At 43.2% G+C, this 24,642-nt stretch overlaps 1 protein-coding gene across 2 annotated transcripts in view; it reads right to left on the bottom strand.

Annotated features, from left to right (window-relative positions):
• PLCXD2 (phosphatidylinositol specific phospholipase C X domain containing 2) overlaps positions 1–24,642 on the bottom strand; it is a 65,255-nt gene that overhangs the window by 23,808 nt on the left and 16,805 nt on the right. The gene's annotated exons all lie outside the window — the stretch shown is intronic.

Below are 24,642 nucleotides of genomic sequence, written 5' to 3'. Positions count from 1 at the left end.
ATCTAATAATTTCATTTCAAGAAAGCTTTTCTGAGGAAGTAAACTCTAACATTTGGAAAAACAAAGCTCATTGCTGAAGAATCTCCTCAATAAATGCAAACACACAGGGGGCTGCTTCACTGTCCCCATGGAGGATGCTTACTCGGGACCTATCCACTTCCTTGAGCCTTCAGGCAAACAAAGGTCATGGGAACACCACGTGTAGTTCAGTATTTAAACAGTGGGAAAGGCAGAACTTCAAAACAAGAAACAAAAGCAAATTTGCCTTCTTCTTATGTTTTCAAAATACAAAACAATAAAAACAGTAATATACTGTATTTTACTATTATACAAATCTGACTCAGCTAGGAATAACTCCTGACAGAGCAGATAAAGCCCAGTTAGTTACATGCCCTCTTTCTAAATTCTTATCTTGAGCCCAGATTATTGTTCAATGGTCCAGGTGTTATTGCGCCTTATAGAACAAAAGGGGGATTGGATTAAGATGGTGGAGTAGGGAGGGAGCTTGCTGCTCAAGTCTACGAGGACATAGTCTAATAAAAGTGGAAAGGGTGCAGTCTCATGTAATAGTTAGGGAGAAAACAGCAGAGGAAACTCTACATAAATTAAAGGAACACAGTGGACCTATGTGTAGGGTGAAGACACGCACAATTTAGGACCCTACCAGCCAAGAGCCTCGGTACCAGTGCTGGAGAGCAAGGTGAGACCAGACTGCAGTAGCCCAAGCTACTGGAGAAAAAGCTGCAGGAAGAGCCTAGAGGGAATCTGGCTTGGAGCCCCATGGGGGAGAGTGTATCCACCAAACTAGAGGAGAAAAAACAAAGGGGGGCACGTTTTTTTTCTCCCCGTTCATTCTGCAAAGGTGCCCTATAACAAACTGACAAAGTGCAGGCACCATTTTGGACATAAATAAGATGTGCCAGCTTGTGTCCACGCCCAGGAATGAGCCAAGTGGAGACTCCTGAGTTTGGTGGGGAGAACAGACTGGGGGCTGGGTGCTCATGACTGTGAGAGGCTTGTGTGCCGGGACTGTGAAAACACTAAGGCTGTGTGGGAGAACTCAGGGTGTGGCTGGGGCTTTGTGCAGACACTGTGGAGGCTCCACAAGATCAGGGCTCCCTGGTCACCTGGCAAGATACACTGCTGGGGAATCTGATCTTATACCGAGGGCTGCACAGATCCTTTGTGTGGTTCTTGTGGAAAGCAGACAAATAATATACTCATTGGGGCTAGAGCCAAGGACTGGTCTCCTTGGAAGAGAGGAGCTCAGCTGAGTCTATGCCAACAGACAAGAACAAACCTCCCCTCTGATTAAAAAAAAAAAAAAAAAAAGAGGCGATTTACCATGCCAAGCCTGAGTATATCACCTCAACACACCTTTCACCCTGGAGAAATGAACAGAGCTTCTTGGCCACACCCACTACAAATCTCTAAATAATCCCTCAAAGCAGACACTCCACTAATCCACACAGATATAGTCCAAAGATAAAAGCCACCACAGCGAAGAAACAGAGGAAACCAACAAGTGCCAAATAACAAATGCACCAATTCAAGAAACAAGAATAAGGAACACAACATGATGCCCCCAGAAGAACACAGCACTTCAATACTAGATTGTGAAGGTAATGAGATGGAAGAAATGCCAGAAAAGGAATTCAAAAAATTGATTGTAGGATTACTTAGAAGTAACCTGAAGCAAATGCATGATGAACTAATGAAATCCATACATGACATGAAAGAAAATTTCTCCCATTAGATAGAGATCTTAAAGAGAAATCAAAATGAAATCTTGGAAATGAAGAATTCAATAAAACAAATAAAAATGTATTGGAAAGCCTTAACAACAGAATTGGTGAAGCAGAAGAAAGAATATGATTCAGAAGACAAATCACAGGAAATTTTGCAGTCAGACCAAACACAAGAAGAAGAAATTAGAAAACTAAAAAAACCTGTTGGTAATCTACAGGATACTATAAAATGACACAACTTATGAGTTCTAGGAGTTCCTGAAGGTGTGGAAAGAGAGGAAGGATTAGAATACCTTTTTAGTGAAATAATAACAGAAAATTTCACCAATTTGGAGAAAAAAAGGTGCATCCAAATACAGGAAGCACAGAGAAATCCTAATAGACATGACCAGAAAAGATCTTCACCATGACATATTGTAATCAAACTCCCCACAGTGAAACATAAAGAAAAGATTCTAAAATGTACATGAGAGAAATGTCAGATTACTTTCAGAGGATCTCCAATTAGACTTACAGTGGACTTCTCATCAGAAACCCTAGGAGAGAATGGCGAGATATAGTCCAAGTCTTTAGAGAAAAAAACTGTCAACCCAGAATATTATACCCTGCAAAGGTCTCATTTATGAATGAAGGTGAAATAAAGACCTTCCATGACAAACAGAAACTGAAAGAATTTGTCACCACTTGTCCAGCCCTGCAGAAGGTGCTTAAGGATGTGTTGCACACAGAAATACAGAAACATGGTCATCACTATGGAAGAAGGTAAAGGAAGAAAATCTTCCAGTAAAAGTAGAAAGGAAATTCAAAATAAAAGATAGGAATATATATGGAAAAACGGCAGGGCAAAGACATTGCCTATTAATAGTCACCTTAATGTAAATGGCCTTAACTCTTGAGTTAAAAGACAAAAATGGATGAATGGATTAAAAAACAAAACCAATCTATTTGTTTCCTATGAGAAACACATTTCACCAACAAAGATGCATACAGACTGAAAGTAAAAGGATGGAAAACGATATTCCATGCTAACAGAAACCAAAAAGGAGCTGGTGTAGCCATCCTAATATCAGACAAAATAGACTTTCACACAAAAACTGTTAAAAGAGACAAAGAAGGACACTATGTAATGATTAAGGGATCAACTCAACAAGAAGAAGTGACTATTATAAATGTGTATGCACTTAGTTACAGGAAACCTGGCTATTTAAAAAAATGTTAATGGATCTAAAGGGAGACATAGACTCAAATACAATAGTAATGAGGGATTTCCCCACTTTCAGCAAGGGATGGATCAACGAGACAGAAAATCGGCAAGAAAACAGCAGAGTTAATCGACACTATAGACCAAATGTACCTAACAGATATCTACAGAACTTTCATCCACTAGTTGCAGAATACACATTCTTCTCACCTGTGCATGGAACCTTCTGCAGGATTCACCACGTGCTAGGCAATAAAACAAGTCTCAGCAAATTAAAAAAAAAAAAATTGAAAGCATACCATGTGCCTTCTCAGACCACAATGCAATGACACTGGAAATTAGCAACTCAGGAATTGCTAGAACATATGTAAACACATGGAGACTGAACAACATGTTCCTGAATGAACAGTGGGTCATAAAAAAAATCAAAAGAGAAATCAAAAAATTTCTGGAAACAAATGAAGACTACAATACATTAAAGTTATAGGATTCAGCAAAAGCAGTGTTAAAAGGAAATTTTATAGCAATTGGTGCCTACATTCAAGAGATTAGAAAGGCACCAAATAAATGATCTATCAATGCACCTCAAGAATCTAGAAAAACAATAGCAAGCCAAACCCAAAACCAGGAGAAATGAAATAATTAAAATTAAGAAGAAATCAAGAAAATTGAATCCAAAAAAAAAAAAAAAAAAAAGATCAACAAAAACACAGTGTTTGGTTTTTGAAAAAATAAACAAAATTGACACACACATCATTGGCCCAACTAAACAAAAAAACGAGAGAACTATCTGACAGAATTAAGAAGGAGAGAACAATCCAACATGGGAAGTGAGATACACAGCAGATTCATATGAATGGCAGATGTCCTAAACAGCACTCTGGCCTCGGAATTAGCCCTTAAGGCATTCGGATCTGGCTGAACAGCCCATGAGAGTATTTTTGGCAAGGAAAGCCAAGACACTCTGGCAAAAAAAAAAAAAAAAAATCTCTGTGAGTGAGATCCCAGTGGAGAGAACATGCCATCAAAGATGGAGGTACCTTTCTCTGAAGATAGGTGAGAACGTCTACTTTGACTAAGCCCTTTTCTAAATAAGATCAGAGTTGGCGAACTCAAAAGGCTTCCATAGCCTTGGCAACTCATGACAAGAGCCTAGGGATATTATTGACGCCATAAACAAGAGTGTCAATTGTTAAGTCAACAGCAGGAGTCACTGTGCACTTACTCCTCATGTAGGATCTCTGTCCTTAATGTGTTGTACAATGTGAATTAATGCTATAACTAGTACTGAAATAGTATTTTACACTTTGTGTTTCTGTGTGGGTGCAAACTGTTGAAATCTTTACTTAATTTACACTAAATTGATCTTCTGTATATAAAGAGAATTGAAAATGAATCTTGATGTGAATGGAAGGGGAGAGGGAGCAGGACAGGGGAGGGTTGCAGGTGGGAGAGAAGTTATGGGGGGAAGCCATTGTAATCCATAAACTGTACTTTGGAAATTTATATTTATTAAATGAAAGTTAGAAAAAAAGGAGAGAGAAGACCAAAATCAATAAAATTAGAGATGAAAAAGGAAATGTAACAACAGAGACCACAGAAATAAAAAGAATCATCAGAAATTACTACAAAGAGCTGTATGCCAACAAACTGGGAATCCTAGAAGAAATGAATAGATTCCTAGACAGATACAATCTACCTAAATTGAGCCATGAAGACATAGAAAACCCAAGCAGACCCATTACCAAGACAGAAATGGAATAAGTTATAAAGGCCCTCTCAACAAAGAAAAGCCCAGGACCAGATGGCTTCACTACTGAATTCTACCAGACACTTAAAGAACTAATTCCATTTCTTCTCAAATTATTCAAAACAATTGAAAGGGAGAGAATTCCCTCAAATTCTTTCTATGAAGCCAGCATCACCTTAATTCCTAAACCTGAAAAAGATATAACAGAGAAAGAGAACTACAGATCAATTTCCCTGATGAACACAGACACAAAAATCCTCAACAAAATTCTGGCCAATTGAATCCAACAACACATCAGAAAGATCATTTGCCTGGACCAAGGGTGATTATCTCTAGTATGGAAGGATGGTTCAAAATTTGCAAATCAATCAATCTAATACATCACATTAACAAACTGAAGAGCAAAAACCACATGATTATCTCAATAGATGCAGAGAAAGCATTTGATAAAATACAACACCCTTTCATGATGAAAACCTTAAGCAACTGGGCATAGAAGGAACATTCCTCAACACAATCAAGGCTATTTATGACAAACTCACAGCCAGCATCCTATTAAATGGGGAAAAATTGGAAGCATTCTCACTTTGATCCAGAATCAACAAGGATGCCCACGCTCACCAATGCTATTGAATATAGTCCTAATAGTTTTAGCCAAAGACATTAGGCAAGAAAAATAAATCAAAGGGATACAAATTTGAAGGAGGAAGTCAAACTATCTCTATTTGCAGATGGCATGATTCTATATATGAGGGATTCAAAAGACTCCTCCAAGAGACTATTGGAACTCATAGAAGATTTTGGTAAAGTAGCAGGATATAAAAACAATACACAAAAATCAACAGCCTTTGTAACACAATAATGCTATGGTTGAAAAAGAACTTCTAAGATTGATTCCACTCACAATAGCTGCAAAAAAAAAAAATCAAATTCCTTGGAGTAAATTTTACCAATGTTGTCAAAGACCTCTATAATCAGAGTTACAAAATAATAAATAGAAGAAGATACCAAAAAATGGGAAAATCTTCCATATTCATGGATTGGAAGAATCAGTATTATCAAAATGTCCATTCTCCTAAAAGCAATTTACAGATTCAATGTGATACCAATAAAAATAGCGAAGAAATTCTTCTTAGATCTGGAAAAAAAATGATGCTGAAATTCATATGTAAACACAAGAAACACATCAAATTGAGAAGCTTCTGTATTGCAAAAGAAACAGTCAGGAAAGTGAAGAGCCAAGCAACAGAATGGGAGAAATTATTTGCAAACAATGCAACTGATAAATGATTAATAATCAGAATATACAAAGAGATCAAGAAACTCCATAACAACAAAACAAACAACCCAGCTAAGAAATGAGCCAAGAGCCGGCACCATGGCTCACTTGGTTAATTCTCTGCCTGTGGCGCCAGCATCCCATATGGGCGCTGGGTTCTAGTCCAGGTTGCTCCTCTTCCAGTCCAGATCTCTGCTGTGGCCCAGGAAGGCAGTAGAGGATGGCCCAAGTGCTTGGGCCCCTGTACCCTCATGGGAGACCAGGAGAAGCACCTGGCTCCTGGCTTCAGACTGACATAGCTCCAGCCATAGTGGCCATTTGGGAGTTGAGCCAATGGAAGGAAGACCTTTCTCTCTGTCTCTCTCACTCACTGTCTAACTCTGTCAAATAAAAAATAAAAAATAAAAAAATAAAAAAGAAAGAAAGATATGGGCCAAGGACTTAAACAGATAATTTTCAAAAGAGGAAATCCAAATGGCCAACAGACACATGAAAATATGCTCGAGATCACTAGCCATCAAGAAAGTACAAATCAAAACTACAGTGAGGTGGCCGGCGCCGCGGCTCACTAGGCTAATCCTCCGCCTTGCAGCGCTGGCACACCAGGTTCTAGTCCCGGTCGGGGCACCGGATTCTGTCCCGGTTGCCCCTCTTCCAGGCCAGCTCTCTGCTATGGCCCGGGAGTGCAGTGGAGGATGGCCCAAGTCCTTGGGCCCTGCACCCGCATGGGAGACCAGGAAAAAAAAAAAGCACCTGGCTCCTGGCTTTGGATCAGCGCGATGTGCCGGCCGCGCAGCGGCCACTGGAGGGTAAACCAACGGCAAAAAGGAAGACCTTTCTCTCTGTCTCTCTCACTGTCCACTCTGCCTGTCAAAAAAAAGAAAAAAAAAAAAAGCTACAATGAGGTTTCACCTCACCCCAGTTAGAATGGCTTTCATACTGAAATCAACAAACAACAAATGCTGGTGAGGATATGGGAAAAAAGGTGCCCCAATCCACTGTCGGTGGGAATGTAAACTGGTAAAAACCACTATGGAAATCAGTTTGGAGATACCTGAGAAATCTGAATACAGACCTACCATATGACCCAGCCATCCCACTCCTGGGAATTTACTCAAGGGAAATGAAATCAGCAAATAAAAGAGTTATGTGCACCCCCATGTCTATTGGAGCTCAGTTCACAATAGGTCAGACATGGAATCAACCTAAATGCCCATCAACTGAACTGCATAAAGAAATTAGGGGATATGTACTCTATGGAATACTACACAGCAGTAAAAAAAAATGAAATCCAGTCATTTGTAACAAAATGGATGAATCTGGAAAACATCATACTTGATGAAATAAGGCTGTCCCAGAGGGATAAATACCATATTTTCTCCCTGATCTGTGATAACTAATAGACTGCCTACAAGACAATCTGTAGAAGTTAAATTGACACTTTGAGAAGCAATAACTTGAACAGCCCTTGTCTTGATTGTTGAGGAACAGTTTTTTCTTTTTTTTTCTTAATGGAGAATGGGACTGAAAATAGGAGAGGAGGGCGGAGGATGGATGAGAGTGAGGGTGGAAGGGGTGGGTATGGTGGGAAGAATCACTATATTCCTAAAGTTGTACTTATGATATTTGTACTCATTAAATAGTTTCTTTGGGAAAGGGTGGACATTCCCTTAGACACTGAGATTATCTTGCTATAAGATATCAGTGATCATGATAAGCATATTTCTAGCTATAGTGAGAAAAGTACTGTGTTCACGTGACAATCATATTTAACATGTATCTTTCATTTTGCCACTGGTATCTATCCAGTGTCAGTCTATTATCTGCTAACTCAGATGGCAGACTGACTTGTTCAGTGCTGTGTCTAGCTCTGAGGCTGGGACTCCACAGAGGTGACCACAGTTTGTAAGCAAAATCTCAGACGGAAACATCCTTAAGAAGAGAGAGAAGGAACAAAGAAAGGAAGACAGGAAGGAAGAGAGAGAGAGAGAAAGAAAGGGAGGAAGGCAGGATGGGAAGTTTCATTACATTCTTAGAATTGTACTAAGAACTACATTGAATCTGTTCTTTGTATTAATATCACATTGCTATAAGTAGTGAGAATTCTGTTGTAGTAATTATGATGAATTTGTTGTGACCTTGAGAATCTAATGTATTAATAAATTCCTTTATATAAAAAGAAAACATACTTGTTCTCACACCACTAATCTTGTTCTTAACTGCAACTACCCATCTTACAATCAAGATTCTTATATTAATACTAGTTCATTCCCACTGTTCCCAATTTTGCTAAATTTTAGAGAAGGCATTTCATGCATAATATAGAATTTTATAAGACTACTGTTCTATGTAATATTGTTTCCTTTCCTGAAAATAAATCATTCTGTGATGGCTTTAGTAAGAAAGAAAATGCAAAATGAGGAAAAATGACAAATGATGCTTTATTTTTATGTAGCATCTAGAAGATGGAGGTCATTCACTAAGTATTAAGGAAAAGCATATTTATGAATATTAAGGCAAACTGAGTTTTGCAGGTGAGAAAATTACCAGCATGTTTCAGGTTAAAAAATGGCCATCACTAATAGGAATGTGGAGCAAGTCCCCCTGGACTCTCCACACTGGTTGTCTCTGGTAATGAGACTCACTGGCTATTTGCCTAATGCTCTGCTTCCTTTGGCACCACAGCAAGGGGGAGTTTGTATACCTCCTCATTGGGAGATTTATCATGAGTACATTATGTATCTAAATATATAGACAGACACATATATGCATGATGAGGAGCCCAGCTGTTCAGGATTGAGTGTGTGATGCAGTGCAAGGCACAGCCTGGACTTAACTCTTCCCAGGCATCAGGGAGTAGCCATTATCCAAGCACAGAGAAGACAAGTCCCCCCCTGGGGCTCTCTTGTTGGTTCTGAGCCCAGTTTTATCTCTGTGGGGAGATGTGCTAACAACTTCCGATGCTTTCCTCCGTGTCTGAGCATCGCGCAGAAATGTCACAGCAAGGGACCTGGGGGACCACTTCTGAACACACAGGGGCACCCACAGTGCCCAGCCCAGCCGAATGAAGAGGAAGAGTGTGCATGCCCTGGGGAGAGCCCAGGCTCTCTCTGCCTCTTGCTTCCTTTCCATTTCCCCGGCCTTCCTTCTCCTTTCTGACAGCCTGCGCCCAGCTCCAGCCTCCCCACTCCTTTGCAGAATGGAACAGGATGACACAGCACTGTTTGCTGAATGTTTTATAATGTTTTATAGCACTCGTCCCGCCTAGGCTGATGGCAGCCACAGCCGACTGACACTCATTAGCCACTATAAATTTTTCCTTTCTGCTTATTTTTCCCAGACGATAGAAAGACTGAAATAACATTTAGGTTATGTTATGCATGTAAGTGCATTTAAGTTTTTACTAGGGGTAGCAGGCTAAAATGCTCTCCTCCCTCCTGCATGTGTAATATCCACACACATTGCAATCTGCAAATTGTACTTAGAAAAAGAAAATCCCAATATTTTATAAATCCACATCCATTAACAAAATACTTTCCCTTCTCTTCCCATGGAGGTTGTTACAGTCTTCAAAGCGTATAATGAAAGCAGTTCTCTGGCTGTGCTCTGGGAGGTATGAACTGAATCCATGCATCCCAGGAAAGGGGATAAGAACTCTGCTCCGCTGGTCCCTGCCTTAGTCTGTAATTCTGCACGGGAATCGCCAGGGGAGCGGTCCATGCATTCTGGCTTGTTTCATGACAATATCAGAGAATACTTTACAGTTCATCTGCTATGGTTTCTGCCACTGAAAATATTTTTGCCACTATTACCCAGCAGGACCTCAGCATTTTCACTCAGCAGTGCCTATGGCTGCTTCATAGATTTAAGTGCTACCCTTTTAACTTAAAATGAAACGCAGCACTTTCCCTTACATCTCTTACCCCTTCACACTGTTTTCTTCTCTCCCCGCCTTACTGTCAAGTTCTTGAACCTGCAGGCCAGACCTGCTGCCTTTGTCGGCTGTTACCTACTCACTTCTTACTTACTCCCCTCCTACTCTCCTATTGCTACTCTTGATCCTGACAACTTTCAAATCAACAAAGCCAAAGGGTTCACCAAGTCAGCCCTTTTCTGGAACCTTCTGCCCCCTTGTGGTCAGTGACACAGCTGCATACTTCTGGGTGTGCCTATTCCCCAGTGCCCTTCTTTTTCCTCATCTTTTGCTGATGTTTTCCAAGGACCTGTTCTTTATCACCTTCCTCTTCCCATTTTTAGAGGCCTCACCTGCTCCTATTTTCCATAGGCCATCACACCATTATGTGCCTCATTTTTTTCTTAATATTTATTTATTTGAAAGGCAGAGTTACAGAGAGGCAGAAGCAGAAAGAGAGAGACAGAGACAGACAGGTCCTCCATCCACTGGTTCACTCCCCAGATGGCTGCAATGGCTGGAGTTGTGCTTATCCTAAGCCAGGAGCCAGGTACTTCTTCCCAGTTTCCCACACAGGTGCCGGGGCCCAAGAACTTGAGCCATCTTCTACTGCTTTCCCAGGCCATAGCAGAGAGCTGCATTGGAAGAGGAGCAGCTGGGAGTAGAACCAGAGCCCATATAGGTTGCCAGCACTGCTGGTGGCAGCCTTACCCACTATCCCACAGACTGGCCCCTCATTTCTTTTTTTTTTTTTAATTTTTTTTTTTCATTTTACTTGAAAGGGAGAGAGAGTGTGCAAGAGTGCGAACTTCCATCTGCTGGTTCACTTACCAAATATCAGGTACAGCCCAGGCTGGGTCAGGCTGAAGCCAGAAGCCAGGAATTCCATCCAGGTCTCCCTAAGTAAGTGGCAAGGATCTAAATCCCTAAGCATCATTTGTTGTCTCCCAGGATGCACAGTAACAAGAAGCTGGATCAGAAGTGTAGGAGCTGGGACTTGAACCAGGCACTCAGATATCGAACATGGGTGTCCCAAGCAGTGACAAATCACTACACCAAATGTCCACCCCCAGAAGCTTCATTTCCAGCCCAGCCTTTCTAAGTGTCAAACCTCCTTCCAACATCATTCTGTGATCCTTCATGCTGTGGCTTGTTCACCAAGAAAATTACCTGAGCAATGTCCAAGTTCCTGCTTGTCCCTGTCGCCCCGCAAAGTGCTTCTCCTGAATTTCTGCCATTAGTTCTCCCAGTCGCTCAGACTTGAAATCTTGGATTCTATTTCAATTTTTCCTTCTCCCTTACCCCTGCACCCAACTACTTGCCAAACTTTGCATTTGACCTTTGCAACATGGATCAAACCTGTCTTTTCTTGTAGCTTTCCACTGCCACTTCCTCACTGACATATTCATTATCTGTCAAATAATCATGACTAAAAGGACACTAACATCTGTCCTTTCACTCTAGCCTTGTTCATACTCAAAAGCTGGCTGTCTTAAGTTATAGCTCTGGGAGCAGGCATTAGACTGGTGGTTAAGATATCATGTTACCACACTCACATCTGGGGATCTGGCATTGGGGCACAGTGGGTTAAGCTGCCGCCTGTGATGCCAGCATCCCATATGAGGGCCACTTCTGATCCAGCTCTCTGCTAATTTGCCTGGGAAAGCAGGGGAGGATGACCCAAGTACTTGAGACCTTGCCATTCACATGTGACTCCAGATGGAGTTCCAGGCTTCTGGCTTGGGCCAGGCTGTTAAGGACATTTGGGAAGTGAGGAAAGATCTCTCTCTTACTCTGTAACTCTGCCTTTCAAATAAATAAAAATAAATCTTAAAAAAAAAAAAACAATGATGATCACATCCCGCACTGGGTACATGGGTATGATACCTGGCTCTGGCCCGATTCCAGTTTCCTGCCAATGCAGACCCTGGGAGGCAACAGAGATGGCTCAAGTAATTGGGTTCTTACGCCCTCATGGGAGACCTAGATAGAGTTCCCAGCTCCTGGCTCTGACCCCAGCCCAGGCTCAGTCTTTGTGGGTATTTCAGGAATGAACCAGCAGCTGGGAGTTCTCTCTCTTTCTGCCTTTTAATAAATAACTTCCCGAAAGCTGATAGGATCACTGTTGAAGCACATTTTCTGTCTATACATATGAACCAAGTATACAGAATGGGCATTAGTCCTAACTGTTTAAGACACCCTTGGCTGGCGCCGCAGCTCACTAGACTAATCCTCTGCCTGTGGCACCGGCACCCCGGGTTCTAGTCCTGGTCGGGATGCCGGATTCTGTCCCGGTTGCTCCTCTTCCAGTCCAGCTCTCTACTGTGGCTGGGAAAACAGTAGAAGATGGTCCAAGTCCTTGGGCCCCTGAACCTGCGTGAGAGACCCGGAAGAAGCACCTGGTTCCTGCCCAGCTCCAGCCATTACCGCCACCTGAGGAGTGAACCAATGGACGGAAGACCTTTCTCTCTGTCTCTCCCTCTCACTGTCTATAACTCTATCTCTTAAATAAATAAATAAGGCCGGTGCCGTGGCTCACTAGGCTAATCCTCTTCCTGTGGCGCTGGCATTCCGGGTTCTAGTCTCAGTCGGGGCACCAGTTCTGTCCCGGTTGCTCCTCTTCCAGTCCAGCTCTCTGCTGTGGCCTGGGAAGGCAGTGGAGGATGGCCCAAGTGCTTGGGCCCTGCACCCCATGGGAGACCAGGAGAAGCACCTGGCTCCTGGCTTCGGATAGGCACAGCGCACCGACCATAGCAGCCATTTAGAGGGTGAACCAACGGAAGGAAGACCTTTCTCTCTGTCTCTCTCTCTCACTAAATCTGCCTGTCAAAACAAAAACAAAAACAAAAACAAAAACAAAAACAAAACACCCATGTCCCGCATCTGAGTGCTGGGTTCAGGTCCTGACTCCAGCTTCCTGCCAATGCAGATCTTGGGATGCAGCATGTGATGACTCAAATGATTGGGTCCCTGTAACCTCCATGGGTGAACTGGATTGCATTTCCAACTCCTGTCTCCAGTCCAGTCTTGGCATCCGGGGAGTGAACCAGTGGATAGGTCTTTCTGTCATCCTGCTTCTCAAATAATAAAATATCATGTATATGGTCCCAGATGCACCCAAAAATATTTGTATCGCATTTTCCAACATACTTTCTCATTAACACCAGATGCTCTCCTCTTCTCTAGTATTTCTCATTTACAGAGTAGCCCCAGTAATGATTTAAGAAATAATTGGCATCAAGAATTAGATGCTACTTTCAGACTTCTCCAGGCACGGGATTTTGCTGTCATCTCAAGACTATTCCATATATAGCTGGCAATATGGACATACAAGTCTCTCCTCAATGTTTTACATTCCTGGGACTAATTTTAGCCTTTAGAAAGGGGAAGGTTTTTTTGTCTCAGTTTCTAGAAATTTAGTTTTCTGTAATCTTTTCATTTTTACAATTACTTCTCCTATCTCTGCCTATTTTCTTACATGATCAACAGGCATTAATAATGATTCATTTTCCTCGCTTTACACTTACAGAACCCTGGCCACTGTGTGTGAAAGCCCTTTAACATCTAAGGCAGTGATTCCCTAGCTTGCATACCCACTGAGAGGAGCCCTTAGACAACACCACAGCCCGTGGTCCCACCACAGCTCCTCCAAGTCAGGAGCTCTGTGGGATGCAGAGGCTCCCCACGTGCCGCTGTTGGATACCAGACTCAGCCCCACTGCCCTAAGTGCCAGATTCATCCTCTCCCATCACGTTCTCTGATTTCTGGACATCACCTTCTCGGATTGGACTTCCAAACCTTTAAATAGTAACCTGGTGGACTCCCTTTCCCGTATTTTGTCAGGTGCTTTCTTCACTATTTGGTTTTAGGACTATTCCATATTTTAGAAATATTTTAAAAGTTTTTATTTATTTGAGAGGCAGAGACATAAAGAGAAACAAAGAGACAGAAAAGGCTCCCACTTGCTGCTTCATTCCCCCAAATGCCCATAATGACACCTGGTTCTCTCCTGTGGGTGGCAAGGACCCAATCACTTGAGCCATCACTGCTTCCCTGGGGTCGCATCAGCAGGGAGCTAGAGTCAGGAATGGAGATGGGACTTAAACCCAGGTACTCTGATGTCAGTTAAGACATGGGTGTCTTTACCTCTAGGTAAACAGACCACGCAACCGTTCTTTGTCAATTGAATAACCACAGCTTGTTTGTGGAACAGATATTGGGAGGCCTTCCTTTTCTCATCACACCTTCTAGGAGGCAATCAGATGTTGTTACTTAAGATTAGTCAGGGCCTTTGGGGTGTGCAATGGACCAGGGTTCAGAATAAAGGCCCTGCAGCAGTGAAATCACTGAGAGAGAGAGAGAGAGAGAGAGAGAGAGAGAGATCTGAGTAGGAAAAAGTTAGCGAGACCTTTGTTCAGTGTTATTTCATTATTTTCTCCTGCACAGAACTGGGTTAAGAAATAAACTGAGTGGTGGGGTGTGGGAAAACGAGCTGGCCTTTGACTTTGTGAGCACCAGGGCCAAGCAGCATCCTCTTTATCTGGAACACAAATTGCTGCTCGATTCTTTCTGAGGTTTGTTATTTGAAGATCAGTGAGCTCAGTGAGTGCACAGCAGTTTTTAGTTAAACCATCTTCATTACCCAGTGCTTGCAAACTGGAATAGTAGCCATTTTCTGAATTCAATTAAAAGGAATTTAAAGCAGCTTCTTTGGGAGTCCGGTTTCTAAATAAAATAGAGTTCAAATCACACTGCTTGAAATGACCCATTCAACCCAGTGGCTTTCCTGATGATTTGAAGACAGCTTCGTAGCACTGGAGGGAAGAGGAGACAAGAGTTAAGTGAAGGACCTGGGGGCTGGCATTGTGGCGCAGTGGGTTAACACCCTGGCCTGAAATGCCGGCATCCCATATGGGCGCCAGTTTGAGACCCGGCTGCTCCACTTCCCATCCAGCTTTCTGCTATGGCCTGGGAAAGCAGTGGAAAATGACCCAAGTCCTTGGGCCCCTGCACCCACGTGGGGGACCCGGGGGAGGCTCCTGGCTCCTGACTTCAGATGGGTGCAGCTCCGGCTGTTGCGGCCATCTGGGGAGTGAAGTAGTGGATGGAGGACCTCTCTCTTTCTCTCTCTCTCTCTCTCTGCCTCTCCTTCTCTCTCTGTGTAACTCTGACTTTCAAATGAATAAATAAATCTTTAAAAAAAAAAAAAAGTGAAGAAACAGTTTTCCATCCCTGGCTGTGTCTCAGGAGCAGCAGATGCCATGTCAAAGAACTCCTGACCTCACCTAGGTAAGAAAATCTTTGGTCCCCACTGCCCTTGGTGCTTCTCTGCCTCTGGTGACCCTTCTGACCTTCAAGTTCCTCAGCCCCCCAGGAGGGCTCTCTGGCCCCATCTCCCCCGGTTTCATTTCCGCCTATCATTCTGTGTATCTGTACCTTTAGGCACTGACATTGCAAAAATTGAATCTTGGGGGTGCAGGGATGAAAAACATCTGTTATTTTAAGTACGAAACAAAGATATATGTGCAGTATGTAACCAGATGGACAGTGTAGCTTCTGTTACAGCGTGTCTAGTTTAGCATCTCTAAAGGGGCGCTCCAATCAGGACAGAACATCTAGAAAGACTCCTTAGGGGATGATGGTGCATGCCAGGCAGAGTTGCCACCCTGGACCTCTGATCCTGGGCCTCTCTTTATCCTTAATTGGCATGTCATCTCAGTCCACCAGCAACCGTTTCTCACTGCACACATCCTGCACCAGTCCTGTCCCTAGGACACCGAATTGGGAACCATTGAATTCCCTCTTTTCTGGGTATCCTTCCCATGTTCCCACTGGTCATACCCAGGACCCAGAAGCCATTTCTCTGTCTGTTCAGTTCTAGAGGACCTGGATTTACAAGATGAGAGTTTAGAATGAAGACTTTACAAACAGTGAGCCCCAGAGATGTGGCTCAGTAAATTATCATAGCTCTGAATAAATTACAGGGGAGTTCCTACAGTGGTTAGAATAGGGTTGGGTCGGCGCCATGGCTCACTTGGCTAATCCTCCGCCTTGCGGCGCCCGCACACTGGGTTCTAGTCCCGGTCGGTTGGGGCGCCGGATTCTGTCCCGGTTGCCCCTCTTCCAGGCCAGCTCTCTGCTGTGGCCAGGGAGTGCAGTGGAGGATGGCCCAGGTGCTTGGGCCCTGCACCCCATGGGAGACCAGGAGAAGCACCTGGCTCCTGGCTTCAGATCGGTGCAGCACGCCAGCCCTAGCGGCCATATAGGGGGTGAACTAACAGAAAAGGAAGACCTTTCTCTCTGTCTCTCTCTCTCACTGTCTAACTCTTCCTGTCAAAATAAGTAAATAAATAATAGGGTTGGGTGCCAAGCTGCCCAAGTTCATGATCTCAGCTCTATCGCTTACCAGTTAAATACTGTGCCTCAGTTTCCTTATCTGTAAAATGGAGATAACATGAACACCAACTTCAATGATTTATTGTGAAGAATAAACAAGCTAACTGAGGCAAGCACTTAGAAGAGTCCCCAAGCGACAGAATGAGCTCAAGCATTATTATTATTCGTTATGAAGGGATTTGTGTCATCTACTCGGGTGATACTGTCTAAGAAGCAATTCTAGTTTCTATTTTTTTAAATGTATTTTTTATTTATTTGAAAGGCAGAGTTATGGAGCAAGGAGGAAGAGGTGGAGGAGGGGGAGAAGGAGAGAGAGAGAAAGAGAGAGAGATTCCATCCATCGGTTCACTCCCCCAAATGCCTGCAATGGTTGGGGGCTGAACCAGGATGAAGCCAGGAGCCTGGGGGCTTCTTCCAGGTCTCCCACATGGGTGCAGGAGCCCAAGTAATTGGCCATCTTCTACTGCTTTCCTAGGCACATTAGCAGGGAGTTGGATTGGAAGTGGAGTAGCCGGGTCTTGAACTGGCACCCACATAAGATGCCAGTGTCATAGGTAGAGGCTTGACCTAGTATGCCACAACACTGGTCCCTATTCTGGCTTTTAAATAGCACCATGAAACCTAGAATACTCATATTTAAGGATCTGCTGTTACAGCTAATATTTAAGTTGGAAAAATAAAATATGCAATTAAACTGATTTATCTTAGGTTATAACCCAAATCAACGTTGAAAATAGCTAAGTTCAGATCTCAGTGTTGTGCAGTTTCAGTTTAAATTGGCACTAAAAGTAAAATGATAAATGATCTCTAGCTCACTTCCATGTCAATTTTTGGGAATAAATAAGTACAGAGACCAGATGACTTGCAAGTGCAGGTGATGAGGCAAGTATGCGGCAGAGCAGGAAAGCTGCTGCTTGGAGGGAGGGCCACATCCTGTATCAGAGTACCCGGCTCTTCAAAATGTTTTTCATTTTTTGAAAATTCTATTTAAGTTACACAGATTTCATATATAGAGATTTAGGAACATAGTGGCACCTGCCCCCTTACCGTCCATCCCACCCATGGTCCAACCTCTTCTCTCTCACATTCCCACTCTCTATTTTTGTGAAGATCTATTTTCAGTTTACTTAATGATCAGAAAGTTAACACTATGCTAAGTAAAATAACTCAACAAATAGTAAGAAGAGAAAAAAAAAAAACCACTATTCCTCAACAGAAGAGACAAGGGCTGTAAACAATCATCAAATCTCAAAATTTCTAGTTCACATCAAAACATTATATTTCAGAGTGCCTGGGTTTGAATCCCAGTTCCCCTCACAATTTCAGCTCCCTGACTGAAGTACTTGAGTCCTCACCACCTGCTTGAAAGACCTGGATATAGTTTCTGTCTCCTGGCTCCAGTCTGGCCCAGTCAAGTTGTTGCCAGTATTTTGGAAATAAACCAGTGAATGGGCAATATCTGTCTATCTGTCTGTCTCTGTCTGCCTTTCAAATACAATTAATTCATCAATTAAAGTATAGTGAGAAAGTTTCTAGAATATTCTTGAATTTTAAAATTTTAGCAACATAGAGACAGGCATTCTCAAGAGATTTCTATACAAAAAGAAGTCCAACGTTTTGCTAAAAACGTGTAGGATGGAAGATTTGTGGAGTGCAAAAGCTTATATAACCCACTATTTGAAATGGCAAAACAGTAATGCATTTCTTTTCTTTTCTTTTTAAAGATTTATTTATTCATTTGAAAGGCAGAGTTACAGAGAGGCAGAGGCAAAGGCGGAGACAGAGACAGAGACAGAGAGAAAGGTCTTCCATTCACTGGTTTACTCCCCAAATGGCCGCAATGGCAGGAGCTGAGCAGATCCAAAGCCAAGAGCTTCCTCCAGGTCTCCCAGGCAGGTACAGGGGTCCAAGGACTTGGGCCATCTTCCACTGCCTTCTCAGGCAAATTAGCAGGGAGCTGGATTGGAAGTAGAGTAGCCAGGACTCAAACCGGAGCCCAAATGGGATGTGGGCACTGCAGGTGGTAACCTTACCTGCTACGCCACAGCACCAGCCCCAGTAATGCCTTTCTAAACTATCAAAAAACCCTACCACTTCGCACAAATGTCACTAAAATATTAAAACATCTATACAACCAGCCACAAGGAATCTTTCTCATTTTTAAACACCAACACCAGAAACAACAGTATTTTCAGAAGAAGGGTTTCTGTATTTTCCTACACATTGAAAATAGTCATGTATAGTTCCTATTTTCTTCATGTGTATATACTTTTGAGGTCTCTTGAGTTTGCTCTTTTATTCACAGCCTTTCACCATTTTAGAAGACATTTTCACTCAATAAAGTTGTGAGCTGACGGCACTAATGCACAAGTCAAGCCCACAGAGAGGGCAGCTGAGCTATGGTTGCTCTCCAGTCTCAGTCTGCCTTTCTGGAGGTGCCTGTAACTGAAGGATTTTTGCTGGCTCATGCGTGTGAATTCCCCGTGGTAGAATTTGTGACTCAGTAAATTCCGAGTACGACCATCTCATAAGTCACCGTAGCAAATGGCTAGACAGCAAGAATTTGGATAGTAAGAGTTATATATAGAGGTGTTTGGAACTACTACCCTCCCCATTATCAAGGTATTTATGTGTGTACCTGGTGACACTTAACATTGGTCCCCCTGAAGTGCAATCTAGAAAAAAACTCCTGGTGGGGGAGAGACACCTTTTATTTATTTGGAAAAGTATGTTTGAAGGAATTTTAAAAATCTATTTCACTGAAACACTTTTACAAATATCAATAGAGAGCTTCTAATAGAATACTCATTATCCAAAAATTCTCTTAAATATTATTTTGAGTTCATTTCCTAAAAAGTCTTCAAAATTCCATGTAAACTCCATTTTTTTTAATTATGTTGTTTCTTTTTAGGATACTCCTTAAAACTCTCTTTAAATATTATTTTATTTATTTGAAAGGCAGAGGAGGCTGAAAGAGACAGAGACGACAGAGAGGGACCTTCCGTCCACTGGTTCCTTCCCCAGATGCCTGAAACTGCTGGCACGGGGCCAGCCTGAAGACAGAAACAAAGAACTCGATTTGGGTTTCCAGTGTGTGTGTGGCAGGAACCCAAGTATCTGAGGCCATCACCTGCTGCCACACAGAATGTGCACTGGCAGGAAGCTGGAATCAGGAGCTGGGCCAGGATTTGAACCCAGATACTCTGATATGGGGATGTGGACATCCCAGGCAGCATCTGAAGCACTGTGCCAATGGACTGCCTTCAACTCCAAATTTGTATCAGGACTTCATATTATTTCTAGCAAAACTGAGATTGCAAGCATGGACTGAAAACATATACTTTATGTGCATGTATTTTCTATTAGGAATAGTCAGAGTGCTTAATTAGGGCTTGCTTATTTTATCTCAGGCTGAATTTTAGGTCGTATAATTTGTAATTTGCATAATTTCTTTCTCTAACTATTATCATATACCCTGTCAAGTTAGGCCAGAGTAATGCAGTCAGCCTACCCTGGAGATGATGTTGCATAGAAATTGCATTGAATGTCAAATTTATTTTTCTAAATTAGCATAAAACACGCACGCCAAAGAAATGTTCTGGGCAAATTAAAAAGATCTTAGCTGTCAAGACCCTTCCCTGTCCAACAAAAACAGCCTCGACAAAAGGATACTAGAAGACTCTAAAAAATACAGGCAACCAAAAACTTTGCTCACCCTTTCTCTTAATAAAGTCAGGTCATTCAGATGATGCTAGCTACTAGGAGGTGTCTGTAGCAGCAAAGGCTAAACTAGGTCAGAAGACAGTCAGTGCAAATAGCAGTAGAAAAAGCAATTGTATGCTGCAAAGAGAAAGACATGTTTAAAGCTAGAGAGAATCATGTGTTCCGGTCTCTAAGGAGGAGGACTGGAAGAGGGAACAGACCCCCACATGGAATTGGGATCAGAAATAGAGAGGCCCAGCTAAGCAATAGTTCCTCCTACTGTCAACCCATCTTTGACAGTTTCAGAGACGATGGCCTAGAGACATACTAAGCAATTGTAAAAGTCTGATTTTCCTGAGAAAATAAGATTTACACTGGCGCCCAGAAGATTCTGTCTTTGTGGAATCTCTATTAAGAAATCTGTCAACGTCACTGTAAAAAAATACCAAATGCTTGAGGAGACAGGTGGGCTTATCCTGATCTGAACATTATACAACGTATACCTGCATCAAAACATCACTTGAGAACACAAAAATACATAGAATTTTTATGGATCAGTTAAAAATTTTTAAAGATCCATCATTGATAGATTTTAGAAAGTGGTCTATGAATGCAGATGTAGGCTTTCAAACATTCTCTCAGAAAAAGTGCTTTTCTGTTTTAATGCACTGTGGTTTTTAAGCAATTAAAAAAACTGTGAATGTTTTTCTAAGGTTTGCAGAGCCCTCTACTTATTAATTTTACAAATGACTGAAAACACAGCGTGCAGAGGCTTAGGAGCTGCTGTGATGCTGGCATCCACATCGAAGTGCTTGCTGATTTGAGTCCTAGCTGCTCTGCTTCATACCCGGCTTCCTGTGAATGGGCTGGGGTAGGCAGTGGACTCCTTGGGCCCCTGCTATCCAAATGGGAGATCCACATGGAGTTCTCGGCTCAGGTCTTTGGCCTGGCCAGACCTGGCTGTTGTAGTCATTTGGGAAATGACCAGTGGCTAGAAGATCTCTCTTTCTCTGTCTCCCCTGGTCCCCTCCCCCTATTCTCACCCCTCCCCCATTGCTCTGCCTTTCAAATAAATTAATTAATTTAAAAAAAAACCTACATATCTCAATATGCACATGGAGTTTATCAGTCAGGTTGTTTCTTGAAGTAGAGCCTTATAGGAACCACTCACTCCCTCACCACAAGTGTCCATTCTCAGACTCAGAAGGTGACAAGGTATATTTGCAGGGACACCTCTCTCACCCCCAGCAAGAATCCCCCCTCCTGTCTGGCTCTGACTTCCCCTGGAGGCCTTCATCAGCTCACTTGCACTGACAGCATCTTCCTGACTCAGAATGGCAGCCAGTCGGTCAGGACCGTGGGCTTCCAAGAGCAGCCACGTTGAGAGGTACAGCAGCAAGCGCTAACTAGAGGGAGGCGAAAGCACTGCTGGGAGAGGCTGCAAACTCGGTGCCAGTTGATGCAGGTTTTCCCCAGCGCCTCCTACCAAAATGGGCAAGATGGTAAAGAAGCAAGCCCTTCAATGCACATAGAAAAGTCTTTATCTAGAATAAAAATATTTGATAAGAAAAAAAGTAGTTTTCTATCCCCCGTCTTCTCTAAGCAGACTGGATCTTGGCCACTGTGGTTTCTTGTGTTTGCTAGGCACAACTGAAATAGCCATCTCTGGGGTTAATGGCTTTTGACACACCTGCAGCAGGAGCAAACCGGGGGCAGGGTGGGCAAGTGTGGCCAGAGGCTTGGAAAGGCCTCTGTGGCTCCGATGAGGAAGGGGAGATCAGCTGAATGGGAATCGAGAGGAGGAGGTGATCACAGGGGTACAGAGCTGAAGGGAGAGACGTGGGAGGACAAAGCTGTGGAGAGTTTTAAAGAAGGGGTCCTGTTTCATTTCCACATCTCTCCCTGGTTGATGCATACATACTTTTAGAGTGACAGTTTGAGGGGTGCCCTGTCCCTAAGCTGCCTGAAGCATGCACCTGTTGTGAGGCACCATCATCCCTCCTGGCTGTGCCTCATTAATGCCTGGACCATGGTCCCCAGACAGGGGCACGAGGTGGTGCCACATCGAGGGGAGAGGAAGGCCCAACAGCACAAGGGGAGCCTTCTCTCTGAGACAGGCCCCTTTAAAAAGACCACTTTCCCAACAATGTTTTCCTTGGTGCACTGAGACTGGCATTTTTTAATGCCACAAGGGCCAGCAATACAAGCATGGATAAGTAAGATCTAGGGATCTGGAGGACATTAAAAGGAGAAAACTATAAAGTTGCAAAAGAATAAGGTAGAAAATGAGGCAAACACCAAGAAGAGAGTGTTGCACACACACCACTGACAGAACTAGAACAGCCTGCAAATGGACAGTTCAGTGCATCTGCACAAAGAGGAGAAGTGCAAGTGCAAGGCAGGGGATGTCTTCATGAACTGACTGGAGGTTGCTGAGCACACAGAGTCCAACCTAAGCTCGTACCACCCGGCTTGCACTGCAGTCCTGTACGGTGAGTGGTCGGCGCTCAGGGGACTCAGCAGCGCCCGCCTTGCTCCTCCACAGCCACAGAGGAGTCTGATCAGGGACTTCCATGAATAATAAATGCTTAGGTCTCTGGTACTGCATTTGCCTTCCTTACAGATAACAGGTGACCAGAAACGGTGACACATCCTTGGGGTTTGGGGCGAGACTTCTGTCTGCTCTTGCAGTACAAATCTACACAGACTTCCCAGTGATGGCTCTGTCTGGAACAGGCATTTGGATAACAGGGGCCAGCCCAATTCTTCCTTTGCTTTTCCTTGGTTACATAAGAAAGACAGAGGCACAGATGACGTGCTCCTTTCTCAGCTCCTTCCCCACGTATGCACTGTCGGACTGGCTCTCTCAGACTCCAGTAAGCTGATGGGAGACACAGACAGAATGGCCAGACTCCATTCTCGCGCTGACATTTAAAGGTCAAGTCTCCTTGTTTCGTACATAATGATATCTCCCTCCCACACAAATGACAAGTGGAGCTGTGAGAGTCACTGGAGGGACGAGGGAACCTTTGAAAGCCCATTGGGGTGAAAGGACTTGATTTGCTGTAACTTGGCCAAACATTCTAGCTCAGCCAGCTTGTTTCATTAAGACATGAAGAATATTCAAATCAAAGGCTGAATTCACCCACTCATTGCTTTTCACCTCTGTTCTCTATCGATTTTAATATTGCCAGCCTCTCAGTAAATAAAGACCTCTAAAGGAACTGGATCAATGGCACAAATAGAGTCCGGCTCTCACTTATTTTCTGTCATAGGAGAGGTTTTGTTGTGAACTGCCGAACCCTTAGTGCCCGAGAGCAGGTGCTACTTCTGAAAGAGTTTCCACCTGTAGGAAAGCTTCTGGCTTAGAGCCATAAAAAAATTTCCCTATTTGAAAAGGAAATTTGGGGCCGCCTTTTGTGACACAGTGGTTTAAACCACTGCCTGCAATGACACCACCCCATATGGGTGCCAGTTTGAGTCCCAGCTGCTCCACTTCTGATTCAATTCCCTGCTAATGCTCCTGGGAAGGCAGCATGTGGTGGCCTAAGAGCTTGAGTCCCTGCCACCCATGGTGAGGAGCTGGATGGAGTTCTAGGCTCTTGGCTTCAGTCTGGGCCAGCCTCAGCCATTGTGGCCATTTGGGAGTGAACCAGGCTAATAAGAAGGGGTCTGTCTCTCTCTCTCTCCCTTTAACTACTTTTCAAATAAATAAATCTTTGTAAAAGGAAAGACATTTGTTTGGAGGGATCACATATTCAGTAAGCAAATCTTTAATTATCTCTCCTTTTGCTCTGCTCCAGTGCTCAGGGAAACATTTACATCCAATAACCACAGGACATTCTGCACGTCCCGATGTCTGCACCCCAGCTCCTTCATCATTAACTTGCTGGTGGCCTCCAGTGGGGGTTCTTGTCTGAAAGTAAACAGCTACAATTTACTTATGCTTCCTATCAAATGCCGGATGCGTATTTACTTATAAGGTCTCATTTGATTTCTGCTACAATCCTGCAAGACAGTGATTATGTACTCCCATGTCATACATGACAAAACTGAAGCTCAGACTGATTTGGCAACTAGTACACGGTTGCAAAGATTCCAAGTGGCTGCCTGGGATAGAAATCCAAGTCAGTTAGACCCAAATCCACACAAAGGTACTATAGGGATGACCTGGCTGCTACATCCTCACAGATGAACCAAAACAACTGCATTGCTCATTTATTTCTGACACCGTGGTGTGTGCAGGGTTTGTCTTCAGTACTAAATGCCTGTCTGCTCACTGCAATGCAGAACACTGATGTGGAGATTAAAGCTACTTTAAATTTTTAAGGACCTATAGGAATTTCTACACAGGGACACACGAGGGCACTCTAACTTTTTCCCCCGCTGAAATGTTTTCTAATTCCACGGCTCACAGCCTTGAATCCCATTGCTGGTCCGCTCAGATTACTTTTGTGAACTTGGGTTTATACTAGTTCATACTTGGAATTTATTTTCTCCATTTGTAAACTCAGGGAGGTGGGTGAAATCAGCCTCAGGGTCCTTTTTGTCTAAAGAGCTACAGGTGTGGGGCAGGTGTTGTGACACAGCAGGTTATACCACAGCTTTGGATATCTGCAACCCATATCGAAAGGCTGGTTCAAGCCCCACCTG

The sequence above is a fragment of the Oryctolagus cuniculus genome, chromosome 4 (assembly GCF_964237555.1).
Source record: "Oryctolagus cuniculus chromosome 4, mOryCun1.1, whole genome shotgun sequence".
Classification (NCBI taxonomy): domain Eukaryota; kingdom Metazoa; phylum Chordata; class Mammalia; order Lagomorpha; family Leporidae; genus Oryctolagus; species Oryctolagus cuniculus.
This window is presented reverse-complemented; position numbering and strand designations above follow the sequence as displayed.